At 40.1% G+C, this 14,564-nt stretch overlaps 1 long non-coding RNA gene across 1 annotated transcript; it reads left to right on the top strand.

Annotated features, from left to right (window-relative positions):
* The first annotated feature begins 2,345 nt into the window (after positions 1–2,345).
* Positions 2,346–4,388, top strand: LOC122065371. The gene is made up of 2 exons (XR_006135986.1): positions 2,346–2,499; positions 4,124–4,388. It is a non-coding gene; the product is annotated as an uncharacterized LOC122065371 (long non-coding RNA).
* Positions 4,389–14,564: the final 10,176 nt, after the last annotated feature.

The raw sequence follows: 14,564 nt of genomic DNA, 5'->3' as shown, positions 1-14,564 counted from the left end.
TAAAAAGAATTTAGTATAGAATAAATAAGAAAATACACACAAACACTCACACAATGCGTACAATAGGGTTCAATCCCACAACCTCCTCCCATGGGTGCCGACTCCACAAACCGAAGCTACCACCACTAGGCTATCCAGATTACGTTTGGTTGTAAGAAAAATTAAATGAAATAAAAGTAATTTTTTTGTAATAATATATTTAACTTAAAACTTTTTAGACATAAATAGTTTTCTGATCAAGAGCTTTAGTGTTCCCTGAGTCTAATGGGATGGAGAGGATATATACTCAGGGACCGTTAGTATGTGTTGTGTTCCTAGGTATAACTTTATTTTCTTATTTTCTTATTTTCTTATTTTAATTTTTTAATCATAAGAATATGGATGCAAAATAAAGTAAAATTTAACAACTAAACATGGAATGATTAAAATTAAAAATTTACTCTCTTTTTTTATTCTTCTTCTTTTTTTTTTTTTTACTTTCCTTCCCCATTTTTTCGTTGCAAACAAATGAAGCCTTTCTTATTATAGAGATCCTGTTCATCCTCCTTTTTTTTTGGGAGGGGGGGTGGGGGGGTAATTTACTACGCCACCCTTAGAGAATGCCACTATTATAATAATACCCCATCTGTTTTATCAAATTAGACTCAGACCCTTATCGTCAGTCACTATTAAGTGAAGAGTTAAAATGACAGTTATACCCTATTCATTAAAACATATGTTTTGACCCAATTTCTCTTCACCCCTTCCTATATTCACCTTCAACGAGACATCAAACGCAGAGACGTGGATTCTGATACTTCTCTGGTTAGATTGTTGAAGGAGAAGTCGAGAGTAGCATTTGTAGGGATCTCTTTGCAAAGTCCGACCGGCTCACATCGGAGAGCCATTGTAGGAGAGGTTAAATTAACAAAGTGAAAAAGATGAAGTTAGAAGGGGAAGATAATGACCAGGTGGTGGTGATTGGGGATGGTGTGGATTCCATTCGCTTGGTCAATTGTTTGTGGAGAAGGGTAGGACACACATAAATCATAAGCGTCGATGAAGTAAAGCCACCGCCGCCACCATAGGAGAAGAAGGCAGAGGAGAAAACAAAACCAAACAACTCTAATCCACCTCAATTAGGTTTTCAATATTAAAAAAAAAAAAAAAAAAAAACCATTTCAGTTCCAGTTGGGAAACAGGGGATTTTGTCCCTACAAAACAAGAAAAAGAAACCCATTTTAGTTCTAGCTGAAATCTGGAACTCTCATTTCAGTAAAATCCAATTCAAACGGAGATGAAAAAATCAACAAATCATATAAATTCGGGGAAACAGGGGATTTTGTCCCTGCAAAACAAAAAAAGAAACCCATTGAAGAAAAAGAAAACGACATGAAGAAAGGCAGAGACAGAGAATGGAGAAGATGATACCCCCTGCTAGTTGCCGTCGAAAAGAGACAAAAAAAGGAAATGAGATGATGAAGGGCATCTGAGCATTGCTTCCAAAACTCATGCTTTCTCCCTATTCTTCGCCACTATTGCCGATGCCACTATCGTCGTGATCTTTGGTGCTTTGAACAATTGTCGGTGGTCCAAATGACTTATTACGTGGGTATTTTAGGTAGTTCATATTTAGTAAGAGTATTTTTGGTATTTGAAATAAAATATAGTAACTGACATCATCATATAAGGTATATTTCTTAACAGTGACTGACAGTAGGGGGTTTGGGTTTAATTTGGTGAAACAGAGGGGGTGTTCTTATAATAATGGCATCCTCTAGGGGGTGGCTGTGATACCATACTTTCTAAACCCGGTCTAATTAACCGCATTGACTTGGTTTGATCATATAAGGGCTGAACCGGAGAGAACAGACACAGGTACCATATGGAATATGGTAGCAAGGGCGGCCTTGAACTCGGGTTGGCCTTACACAACCAAGCGGGTACCAAGTATAATACGTGCACCCAAGCCTTACACTTACACGCATCATGAGGCCATATACAAAAAGTAAAGGTATGTACTTATATTTGTGGGTGCCAACGTAATCTAATATTATGTGAAAGTTTATTCCCATTGAAGCCCACATGAGATAAATTCACCTGAGATTTAGCCCACCTGAGATATACCCACCTGAGATCTAGCCCACCTGAGATGTACCCACCTGAGATTTAGCCCACTTGAGATATACCCACCTGAGATATACCCACTTGAGATATACCCACCTGAGATAACTCACCTGAGATAGTTCACCTGAGATTTAACGCACCTGAGATAGCCCTTATGAGATTTAGAAGATATTTTGGGGGACCAAGTATAAAAGAGGGGGCATTAATTGTCTTTTCCCTCATTAATATAGTTGGCCGGTGGGAGAGTAAAGAAGCGAGAGAAAGAAGAAGAAAGGAAAAGAGGAAAAAAAGAAAGAAGAAGAAGGGGAAGTTGACCGTGGAGCTTCACCGGAGCTAGGTCTTAGTATTTTGAGCCCTGATTAATGATCAACTTACTGAGGTCTTCGATTTGAGGTAGGCATTGCACACATTCCAAGGATTCTTAGGAAAACCCCATCCTTAAACCCTCTTTTTTATTTTTGAGAAAGAACTCACTTGGATCTTGCTAATCCTACTAGGATAATCAAATCTAAGGTCTAATGGGAGGTGTGTATAATGATTTTGAAGGATTTAGAAGGAGTGTCGGTGAAGATCTAGAGTATTTGAAGGTTCTTAGGCAAAAGAAGTGAAATTTGAGATTTCATTAGTGTTCTTGAGAAAGAGATAAGAACCTTCCTTTTTTTTCTTTTGATTTGATCTTTGATTTAGGTTGAGGGTACATGATTGGACCTTAGATAAGTGATTTGAATCACCAGATCATCCCCAAACAAGCTCCCTAACTCCCTAAGCCGGAGGAAAGTTGGGAATGAGGTTGGGAAAAATTACATTTAAAGACTAGGGGTATTTTTACCCCACCTGTATTTTGGTTTTAGCCCATCTAAGTTCTCAAAACTTAGATTTTAGGCTCTGGAGTAACTGGCGAGTTGAAACTGGTGGGCTACTGAGCCTACCTGTCTTTGGCTCTGGCCCACCTGTCTTTCCAGAATTGTCAAAATTGGTTCAAATTTGATAGGTAACACCCATTTATGATTTTAAACTATATTTTAGTATTCAAACATGATGATTTTGACCCCAAAATAGTGAAATGATAAACAATTATGTTTATGATAGGTTATACACAATATAAGCGTACCCACACATTGGATCTTTTTTGTACTGGGTACAAGCACTATGTACATATATAGGTAAGTGGGGAGTGGACTCTAATTTAATTTTAGAATGTTATGCATCATTTAACATATGTTAGTTTAGCCATGTCATCATGTCACTTGTGTGTAAACTAGACATCATATATGCCATACCACGCATTTGAATGTGCATATACATAATATGCTATGCTTTATATTATAATAGAATATTCATTATGTCTTGATGTATGTGATAGAAGAATTTCATTTGGACATGATATGCATGCTAGATTTAGATGTCATAGTCGGCTTGGAAAAGAGTGCATGGTGGCTCGTGGTATGGAACGCAGTACCATTGTGTAATCGCACTATGCTCATATAAAGGCATGTGGTTAGGATTTAATTTACCCTTGTACTACGACCCTTCCCAATAGGGGTTTATGTGTTGGGAGATCATTAAGGGGAAGCATCGGGTTACGGTTATCGAACTCCTGTCACAGTTAGAAGTACGTATGACTGATCGCTAAGACAGTCGAGAACCTCGATGATATATTCAGAGGGCCAATCGTATCGTACTGCTTTGGGTGGAGTCACCAATTTACTTTTTGTCATTTAAATTTATTGACAGTCGGCTTGCATTTTAAATTTTGATACCAACGGTGGGCCTTCTCTGACAACCCTATAGGCGTATCCTGGGATGGGGTTTCGGAGCTCGTACTCGGGGCATACGCGCACTATGGTTGTGAGTAGCATAAAACCTATGACCTAGTAATGTTGTTAGGCTAATAGAGTTAAAATGAATTGCATATAGGCACATTTGTGTTGTGATTATTTGTGTGGTTTTCCTTATGTAGTCTTTCTTTCCACTTACTGGGCTAATGAGCTCATCCCACGTGCATAACTCTTTTCAGGTGATTTTGCAAGTTACCCACCTAGTAATCAGAAGTCGGGCCCCACTGTGAAGTTTTCATCTGAGGATTGGTGGATCCCTAACGAATTTAAGCATGGTACCAATTGCACGTGCGAGGATTGTGATGTGTTGCAGCTGTGATTCTTGAGTGGTTCTTTTGATTCTTTTTTATGTACTCCATTTTTGTTACTTGATGCTTAAATTGTTATATGTTTGTATATATATCATGCCTTCGGGCCCAAATATATGTAACTTTTATAACTCAATTTGGGTATCAAGTATTTAGGAAACAATTATAGGTATTATTATGAACAACTCTTCCACTAAAAATACTGGTCTCATCTTAGATTAATAGATGTATGATATATTGTAGTTACTGCATTGTTGATCCTAGCTGGTTTATGAGTTAATCGATGTTAACTCGGTCACCAATTCGATCTTGTATAAGCGGGGTGTGACAACGGTGGTATCAGAGCACGATGCTCTGCTTCCTATAGCATATTGCTTAGACCCTATAGAAACTATAATAGGTCTGGGGTAAGTGAAAATAAAAGCCTTATGAAAAGTTAAAAAACCTTAAGTTAAATATAAAAATTTGTAACCATTGCATTCATGGCATGCATGCATCGATAGTATGAAACATGGTTAACTAGTTTTGGAATTTTCATAATGAAATTCACTTGGTAGTGGAAATTTTAACAAAATTTTGACAGCATAACGGCGTACAATGAGAAAACCAAAAAATTTCAAACGTAAAACCTGATAGACGGCACGAATAATAAGATAATAATATATGGAAGCCATGTCGACGATCATCAAACCACGCAGTTTAATATAAACAAACTATTCAGGAATTCACAATTTCTATCAAGATCACAATTCAAACTTTAAGTGCATAAAATGAAATAAATTACAAAATGAATGACAGATGCTATCATTTCTTAAAGTTATACTAGTTCGATCACGTAAGTAAAGCAGAAAAGCCAGCTATGAAGCCCACAATAGGTAAGACTGTCAAATAAATCTAAAAGGTTAAGTAAAAATGACAAGTAAAAGGTCAGGAGAAGAAAATAGGCCGTTAGTCTAAAACACTAGTCGGAGCCAGAGTTGTTGCTAGAGACATCGAAAGGCTCTCCTAAATGGACCCGAGAGTCAATGCCAAGATGCATGTCCCAATGAGTGAATCGATCATAAAGGTGCACCACTCTCCTCTGTATGCATCAGACATCCGCGAAGATCACCCTAGAAGAGTGGTATATATCCTAAGTAAGCCGCTGAAACTTGGACTCCATCTCTCCAAACTGCCTCTACATCTAGAGCTCTCTACTAGTGCTCTCCTCCACTCTCCTGAAAAGCTCCTGCTCCCTGACCATACTCTCTCCAAGATGACCTCTAAGCTCAGCCTGACTCTCTCTCAGGGACCTTAACTATAGGATATCCTGTAGGATAGGTGCCTCTCCAGTTGGTGGTGGAGCTAAAGTCTGTGTGCCAGAAGCACTAGGCATGTCTGAGCCACTAGCTCTGGCTGATCTATAACCACCACTCCATGGAAAGCGGGATTTGCCGCCCTAGTGTCTAAGGGCACCTCCTCCAAAACCTTCTCCTCTCTGATCTCCTTCTGATACGAGAAGTGACTCCTATCATCTCTGGTACACTCATCCTCATCCATAGGCACACCCTCCTCCTGCTCCACATCCTCCTCCTACTCCTCAGCTGCCTGTGGCTCTACCATGAAGGCATACAGGTTCATCTGCCTCAAGTTCCTTGCAGAGAACTTGTCCCTGGGGACCGATTCCTCCTCAGAAAGGTCGACTACAAAATACTCGAAGACTCGAGTAAGGCTCTGTCATAGGGTAGGTTGCCATCCTCAGGATGTAAAGCATAGTGGTGCATAGACCTCAACATGAACTAGGGGAGGCATAGTCTAGGTATATTGCCCTCAAGGGCATATAGTAGACAAGCAATTGGGTAGGTGGGCATAAAACCTACCTGATTCCAGTGGCCACTCCTAGGAGCTAGGTTGAACTGCACTAAACTAGCAAATACCCTACCCTTAGGAGAAAAGTCCAACTTGGATGCAGGCCTCACTGATGAACCACTAATCATCTCATAGATGTGCTCCTGCATGTCCCGGCTCATCAATGGGCCTATGCCTCTGGTCCTGGGAGGGTTGTAGTAGTGGATGTCCTCTGAAGAGATACCCATAATCTTTTCCAGTCTATCCGTGGTAAGGATGATCTCTAAACCCTTCACCATACTGACTATGGCGAACTCCCCCTCCTCCTCCGTGGCCTCCAGGTTGCAGTAGAACCTCATCACCAAATCATTGTAGCATGGCCGGTCAATGTTGAGGATGGACTCCCAACCAAGGGAAGAAAACCTCTTCAAGAGGTGAATACGAGAAAAGTGCCCCACAATCACCTGTTTCTCCAATATCACCAGTAGTGAACGGAAGGTACTCCATAATGATGTAGCTCTCGCACTGTAGAAGACCATCTCATCATAGTCAGATGAGTCCTCCCATTCCCTGGATGGAGCTGGGGCTGAAGAATTAGACACCACCTCTCTCCTTCTGGCCTTGGAAGTCTTTCTCTTCCTTGATGGCTCTACGGATTCCTTGCCTCTTCTTGGTGGCATCCTGAAATTTACAAAGAAGAGAGATAAGCATATGATGTAAAATAAGAAGTCAAAGTATAAGGAGTATCAAGTCGAGACAGATAGTAGAAGTAGAATCAAAGAGATGAATAGAATGGGATATAACAGCATATGGTAGAATTTTTTTTTTAAAATGTGAACTAAGCTAATATTTTACAAGTCATTGAACCCGGATACCTAAACTGACTAAGTGAAAATATATGGATATGAAGGATTATGGTGATGGAAATCACCAAGCAAACATAGAAGATGCAAAGTGATGAATGAGATAACGCAAGTGTGGATTGGGGTATACAATGACCCAAGTGAAATGTGGTCTTAATTCGTGAACAATCCAATAGTGTATGCAACAAATAGATCCTTTCAAAAGAACACGAGGTACCATACTAGATTAAACAAGAGGTAGCATATCCCTAATTGGATTTAGAATAAGAAATTTAAGGGTCTCAAATAAGTATACCAACCAAGTAAAGAAATTCAAATTTTAGGAATCTAGGAAAATGGAAGGTTTACATTTAAAGGAGACAACTAGTGATGATTCCAATATGCTTGAAGATTCATGATTTAAATGTAAACAAAGAATTCAAGATATGGCTAGGTATAGTTTCTCCTAATGTTGTTGCCCTCTTTGTTTGGGCAAATCATATAAGGATTTTAGGGCTATCATACCATCCAAAATTTGGGGTAAATTGCAAAGGAACAATTATTGAACACAAAAGAAGCCTAACATTGTAATGAAAACGAGGAAAACTCATAATGTGGATGCTAAATTAACCTATATAAGAGGAAGACAACAAAATCCCCAAAATCATTGTCTAGGGCATAAAAAGGGAGAAAATCTCTCCAATGTTCTATTCCATGAATCAAACTGCTTGGAAACTTAAATATAAGCTCTAGAATAGCATAAGAAACATTTTCCATGGAGAAAATCAAAGGAAAAATCAAAGCCCCAACCACATTGGTGATTTTTCCATTTAATAGAGAGAAAACCCATAAATTTTGTGAAGTAAAGGGTTAGAACCTTACCTTGAAGATGGAGTGATAGAGAAGACAAACTCAAGAGGATCATTGCGTCGATTCGGTGAGTCGAGTCATAAGGAATCACCCAAAATCACCTGTGGGTCCTACATGGCCTACATTGGTGGGTTTAAAGGGCCCGACTCCACCTGTGGGTCCTACATGGCCTACATTGGTGGGTTTAATGGTCAATTTTGAAAAACTATGAGTTTATATGGAAGATATGGGAAACATGTGTAATGAAATACAAATTTGGAGTTTGAATTATTATGTGCACGTTTCTTCAATTGTTTTTGGGATGGAAGTACACAAAGTTGCGAGCTAAGCTTTGAATGATTGTGTAATGAGTTGTAATACTAACATATACAAAATTTTGTGCAAATCAGGTACACTAGCGATGGTACGCACTAATTCTGAGGATGTTGCACAGGGTGCACCTCGAGGTACTCGTCCCGTTGGTAGGCCATCAATCAATAGGAGGCCTCAACCTACGGGGTAAGCATCTAACCCACAACCTCAAGAGTCAATTGATCAGAATATGGCTCATGAGGATCCACCCATGGCTACACTTCCTGATCCTCCACTAGTACTTACCCCTAGTGATGTTGAGAACTTGATTTAACAATCGAATCAGAATCTCCATCAGCAAATTCTCCAGCAACAACAGGCATTTATGATTGCTATGCAAAAGCAGTGGTATGCTGCACTACCAGGTTATCCTCCTCGGGTAGATATTCCAAAAGGTCCAACTGGAGGACATGGTGTTGGGGCACAGGTTGGAGGTACACCACCTGGCATCAACCCTCAGAACCAAGTTGGAGGTACACCACCCATACTACCTCAAGGTACACCTCCATATATGATGCCACCTTCTTACCCATACCATTCGGCATATGCACCATATTTTTAGCCGATGGGCCATACCACAAGAATGGTGGAGTCATTCAAAAGGAACCTACCACCTACATTCACTAAGGTGGGTAGTGACCCTTTGGAGCCCCATTGATGGATCCAAGAGATTGAGAAGATATTTGAAGTGATTGAGTGCACTGATGCTCAAAGAATTATTTTTATGGGGTTACAGTTTAAGAATGAGGCCAACTCCTGGTGGTAAGCCACAAAAGCCATATTGTTTGCTATACACTCGGAACCCATATGAGAATAATTCAAGGAGTTGTTCTTAGCAAATTACTACCCTTGTAGTTTTAAAGACCGCACGGAAGCAAAGTTCTCGGCCTTGACTCAAGGAAGCAAGTCTGTCTTTGAGTATCAGCAACAGTCTGAGGCCCTATTCTATTTTGCACCCCTTCACATGAAGTCAGCTAAAGAAAAGGGCAAGAAATTTCTGAAAGGATTGAAGGTATCCATTGGCACGATACTTGAGGCATTAGATCTCATCGACTATGCCTTGATTGTACAAAAGGCCAAAACCATGGAAGATAAGATGAAAGGTGAATCATCCCTTACACCTGGAGTATGAAAGAGAGCGAACCCTCATGTGGATTCAGGTAGCCCGAGTAAGAATTTTTGTGAATCATACTGATTTGGTCCTTTATACAGGCAGCCCTACAAGCCATTGGGTTATCCTCCTCGACCCGCTAGTGGGCCGGGTACATATCTTTTCACCCGAATACCAGTATGACACCCATAGCTACTAGGCCACCTCGCCCACCACTTGCTACAGGTCAGGCTCAGAGAGCTCTTGCTCCAGTTCAAGCTTTATAGAACCGTTGTTTTAATTGCCATTCATATGGGCATTTTGCTAAAGATTGCTAAGCCCGACCAGCCTTACCATCCAATTAGCTTTCTGGGAACAGACCTACTTTGACTCAAGGGAGTCAACCACAAGGAAGGATGTATGCTTTGTCAGCCGAGGAAGCTAAAGCTAGCACAGAAGTGGTAGTAGGTACGATTTAAATTAAGAATTTTCTTTTGATAAATATTGATGACATACTATACTTATGTGCAATGTTGTATTAGGTGTCTTACATGTATCAGGTATACAGGCATATGTCTTGTTTGATTCAGGGGCTTCACATTCTTTAACATCAAAGAGATTTGTTGAAAAACTTGACATGGCACCTAAGATATTAAAGCATAAGATGATAATTAATATACCTACAGGCAAAATTTTATAGCTGAAGGAAGTATATGGGCCATGCACCGTTGAGATCAGTGGAAGGCAGTTAGATGCCCAACTCATCAAGTTCAACATACAAAACTTTGATGTTATACTAGGCATGGATTGGTTATCAACACATCTACCAAGCATGATGTGTGCTGAGAAACAGATCAAGGTGATCGATGAGGAAGGGAAGAAACTGATATACCAAGCAGATATAATGAAGCAGGTTAAAAAAGTCCTCATCTCTGCTCTGCAAGTAGTGAAGTTGTTGGAAAGTGGGTGTTATGGGTACCTAGCTATCGATGATTGATTTAGATGAGAAGGTCACACCTCTAGAGGAAGTGGAGGTAGTTAAGGAGTTCCCAGATGTCTTTCCTGATGATCTAACTCAGCTACCACCTGATAGGGAGCTGTAATTTGCTATAGATCTAATCCCTGGAGCTGCCCCAATGTCAAAGGCTCCGTACAGAATGGCACCAGTAGAATTGAAAGAGTTGCAAGTACAGTTGCAAGATCTGCTGAAGAGGGGATTAATACGCCTAAGTGTATCACCATGGGGTGCTCCAGTGTTGTTTGTTAAGAAGAAAGATGGAAGCTTGCATATGTGCATTGATTATCGGGAGTTGAACAAGTTAACTATCAAGAATCGGTATCCATTGCCATGCATAGATGATCTGTTTGATCAACTGCAAGGTGCTAAAGTATTTTCAAAGATTGACCTCAGATCCAGGTATTATCAACTCAAGATAAAGCATAATGATATAACAAAGACAACCTTTAGAACTCAGTATGGTTATTATGAGTTCTTAGTGTTGTCTTTTGGGTTGACTAATGCACCAGTAGCTTTCATGGATTTAATGAACCAAGTGTTTCACGATGTTCTTGAAAAGTAAGTCATTATTTTTATTGATGATATCTTGATCTACTCGAAGTTGAAAGAAGACCATGCAAAACACTTAAGGATGGTACTACAGAGACTGAGAGAGCAACAGTTGTATACAAAATTCAACAAGTGTGAATTTTGGCTCAAATCGGTTGGATTCCTAGGACACGTGGTCTCTGAAAACGAAATCAAAGTGGATCCAGATAAGGTGAAGGCCATAGTAGACTGGGAGGTACCCAAGAGTGTAACAAAAATTAAAAGTTTCTTGGGTTTGGCAGGTTACTATAGACACTTCATTGAGAACTTTTCTTGGATTTCAGCACCAATGACAAAGCTGACTATGAAGGGCATAAAGTTTGATTGGGCAAAAGAGTTGGAAGAAAGTTTTCAAGAGCTGAAGAAGCGGCTAGTGTCAGCACCGGTGTTGACTATTCCTAAAGGCATAGGTGGAATGACAATGTATACCGATGCTTCCAAAGTCAAATTGGGCTGTGTACTTATGCAACATGGCAATGTGGTAGCATATGCATCCAGACAGTTGAAGGATGAAGGATTACAAAAAGAATTATCCTACCCATGACTTGGAGCTAGCAGCGGTCATTTTTACCTTAAAGATTTGGCATCACTACTTATATGGTGAAAAGTGCGAAATATACAATGACCACAAAAGTCTAAAGTACTTTTTCACCCAAAAATACTTGAATATAAGACGAAGAAGATGGCTTGAGCTTATGAAAGATTATGATTGTGATATTCAGGATCACTCAGGGAAGGCCAATATAGTGGCAGATGTATTAAGTCTGAAGGCTCAAACTATGTCACTTTCCTATCTAGCTGTCAGCCCAGAGCTCATACAGGAGGCAAGTTATTGTATGAAATCCTCTTGTATGAGGGAGCGACCTTGGAACTAGAGCACCAAGAAGATGATGTCCAATAGTTGACTATGTCCTTGGCAGCTCTGCAGGTACACACATCCATCAGGGAATAAATCATAATGAAACAACTTTTATATCCTGAGTTGTAGTGGATCAGAGAGAAGATTCAAGAGCAAACAATAAATGACCCTAGCTTTACATTAGCCAGTGATGGGGCACTGTTGTTTCGGTGCAGATTGTGTGTACCCTGTGATGAAATAATATAAGACAAAATAGTAAAGGAAGCACACAGTTCTGAATATTCTCTTCACCCTGGAAGTACCAAGATGTACAAAGACTTAAAGCAACACTACTGGTGGCCAACAATGAAGTCCACAATAGCTTTGTATGTGTCGGCTTGTTTTCCATGTTAGAAAGTCAAAGCTGAACGGCATCGACCTTTTGGCACTCTTCAACTGCTCCCAGTACCTGAATAGAAGTGGGATAACATTACAATAGACTTCGTCATCGGACTACCACATACACCCAAGGGAGTGGATGCAATTTGGCTAGTGGTTGACAGGCTTACTAAGACAACTTGATTTATTCCGATTAAGACCAAGTACACTATGGATAAGCTGGCACAACTTTACATAGATAATGTTGTACGCTTACATGGTGTACCGGTGAGCATTACGTCAGACAGAGACCCTAGGTTTACCTCTAGATTCTGGCAAAGCTTTTAGCAACCCTTAGGATCACAATTAAATTTGAGTACGGCCTTCCATCAATAGATAGACGGACAGTCCGAGCAGACAATACAGATATTAGAAGATATGCTCCGAGCCTATGCCACAGAAATGAGTGGCAGTTGAGAGGAATATATACCTCTTTATGGAGTTTGCTTACAACAACAGCTACCAAACTACAATTGGGATGGCTCCATATGAAGCATTGTATAGTAGAAAGTCTAAAACTCCTCTATACTGGGACGAAGTAGGTGAACATCGAATGCTTGGACTAGAAATGATTCAGATGACATGTGATAAAGTCGGTGTCATTAGAGAAAGAATTAAAGTAGCCCAATCACATCAAAAGAGCTATGCAGATAGCTGTAGGACATAAATAGAATTCCAAGAGGGAGAGAAAGTGTTCCTCAAAATATCTCCTACCAAAGGCCTACGCAGATTTCACAAGAAAGGCAAGTTAAATCTGAGATATATTGGGCCATTTGAGGTTTTAAAGAGAGTTGGAGCAGTAGTATACATGTTGGCATTACCGCCTTCCCTCAATAGTGTTCACAACGTCTTCCATGTATCTATGTTGAAGCAGTACGTTCATGATCCATCCCACGTACTACCTATGGAATCGAAATACTTAGAAGCTGATATGACATATGAAGAACATCCGACTAAAATCTTGGATCGGAAGGTGAAAACCTTTGCAACCGCTCTATCACTTTTGTGAAGATTCAGTGGGCCAACCACTTGATCGAGGAGGCATCTTGAGAGAAAGAGGATGATATTCAAACATTGTATCCTCATCTTTTTGGACAACCAGGTACTATAATTTCGAGGATGAAATTTTCAAAAAGGGGGGTAATGTGATACCCTACTTTCTAAATCCAATCTAATTAACCACACTGACTTGGTTTGGTCATATAGGGGATGAATCGGAGAGAACAAACACAGGTACCGTATGGAATATGGTAGCAAGGGTGACCTTGAACTCGGGTTGGCCTTACACGACCGAGTGGGTACCAAGTGTAATACGTACACCCAAGCCTTGCACTTGCACACACCATGAGGCCATGTACAAATAGTAAAGGTATGTACTTGTATTTGTGGGTCTAACGTAATCTAATATTATATGGGAGTTTATTCCCATTGACGCCCACCTGAGATATACCCACCTGAGATATACTCACCTAAGATATACCTGAGATCTAGCCCACCTGAGATGTACCCACCTGAGATTTAGCCCACCTGAAATTTAACCCACCTGAGATAGCCCACTTGAGATTTAGCTCACCTGAGATTTAGAAGATATTTTGGGGGCCCAGGTATAAAAGATGAGACATGAATTGTCTTTTCCCTTATTAATATAGTTGGCCGGTGGGAGAGTAAAGAAGAGTGAGAAAGTAGAAGAAAAGAAAAGAGGAAGAAGAAGAAACAAGAAGAAGGGGAAGTTGACCACGGAGCTTCACTGGAGCTGGGTCTTGGTATTTTGAGCCCGGATTAATGATCAGCTCGTCGAGGTCTTCGATTTGAGGTAGGTATTGCACACATTCCAAGGATTCTTAGGAAAACCCCATCCTTAAACATTCTTTTTTATTTTTGGGAAAGAACTCACTTGGATAATCAAATATAAGGTCTAATGGGAGGTGCATATAATGATTTTGAAGGATTTGGAAGGAGTGTCGGTGAAGATCTAGAGTATTTGGAGGTTCTTGAGCAAAACAAGTGAAATTTGGGGTTTCATTAGTGTTCTAGAGAAAGAGGTAAGAACCTTCTTTTATTTTTTCTTTTGATTTGATCTTTGATCTAGGTTGAGGGTACATGATTGGACCTTAGATAAGTGATTTGAGTCACTGGATCGTCCCTAAACAAGCTCCATAAGCAGGAAGAAAGTCAGGAATGAGGTTGGGAAAATTTTCGTTTAAAGACTGGGGGTATTTTTGCCCCACATGTCTTCTAGTTTTAGCCCACCTGAGTTTTCAAAACTCAGATTTTAGGCTCTGGAGTAACCGACGGGCTGAAACCTATGGGCTACTTAGCCCATCGGTCTTTGGCTCTGGCCCACCTGTCTTTCCAGAATTGTTAGAATTGGTCCAAATTTGATGGGTAACCCCTATTTATGATTCTAAACCCAATTTTATTATTCAAACATGATGATTTTGACCCTGAAA

This window comes from Macadamia integrifolia, unplaced genomic scaffold (genome assembly GCF_013358625.1).
Source record: "Macadamia integrifolia cultivar HAES 741 unplaced genomic scaffold, SCU_Mint_v3 scaffold1987, whole genome shotgun sequence".
Classification (NCBI taxonomy): Eukaryota; Viridiplantae; Streptophyta; class Magnoliopsida; order Proteales; family Proteaceae; genus Macadamia; species Macadamia integrifolia.
Note: the sequence above shows the minus strand (reverse complement) of the source record. Positions and strands in the feature narration are given on the sequence as shown.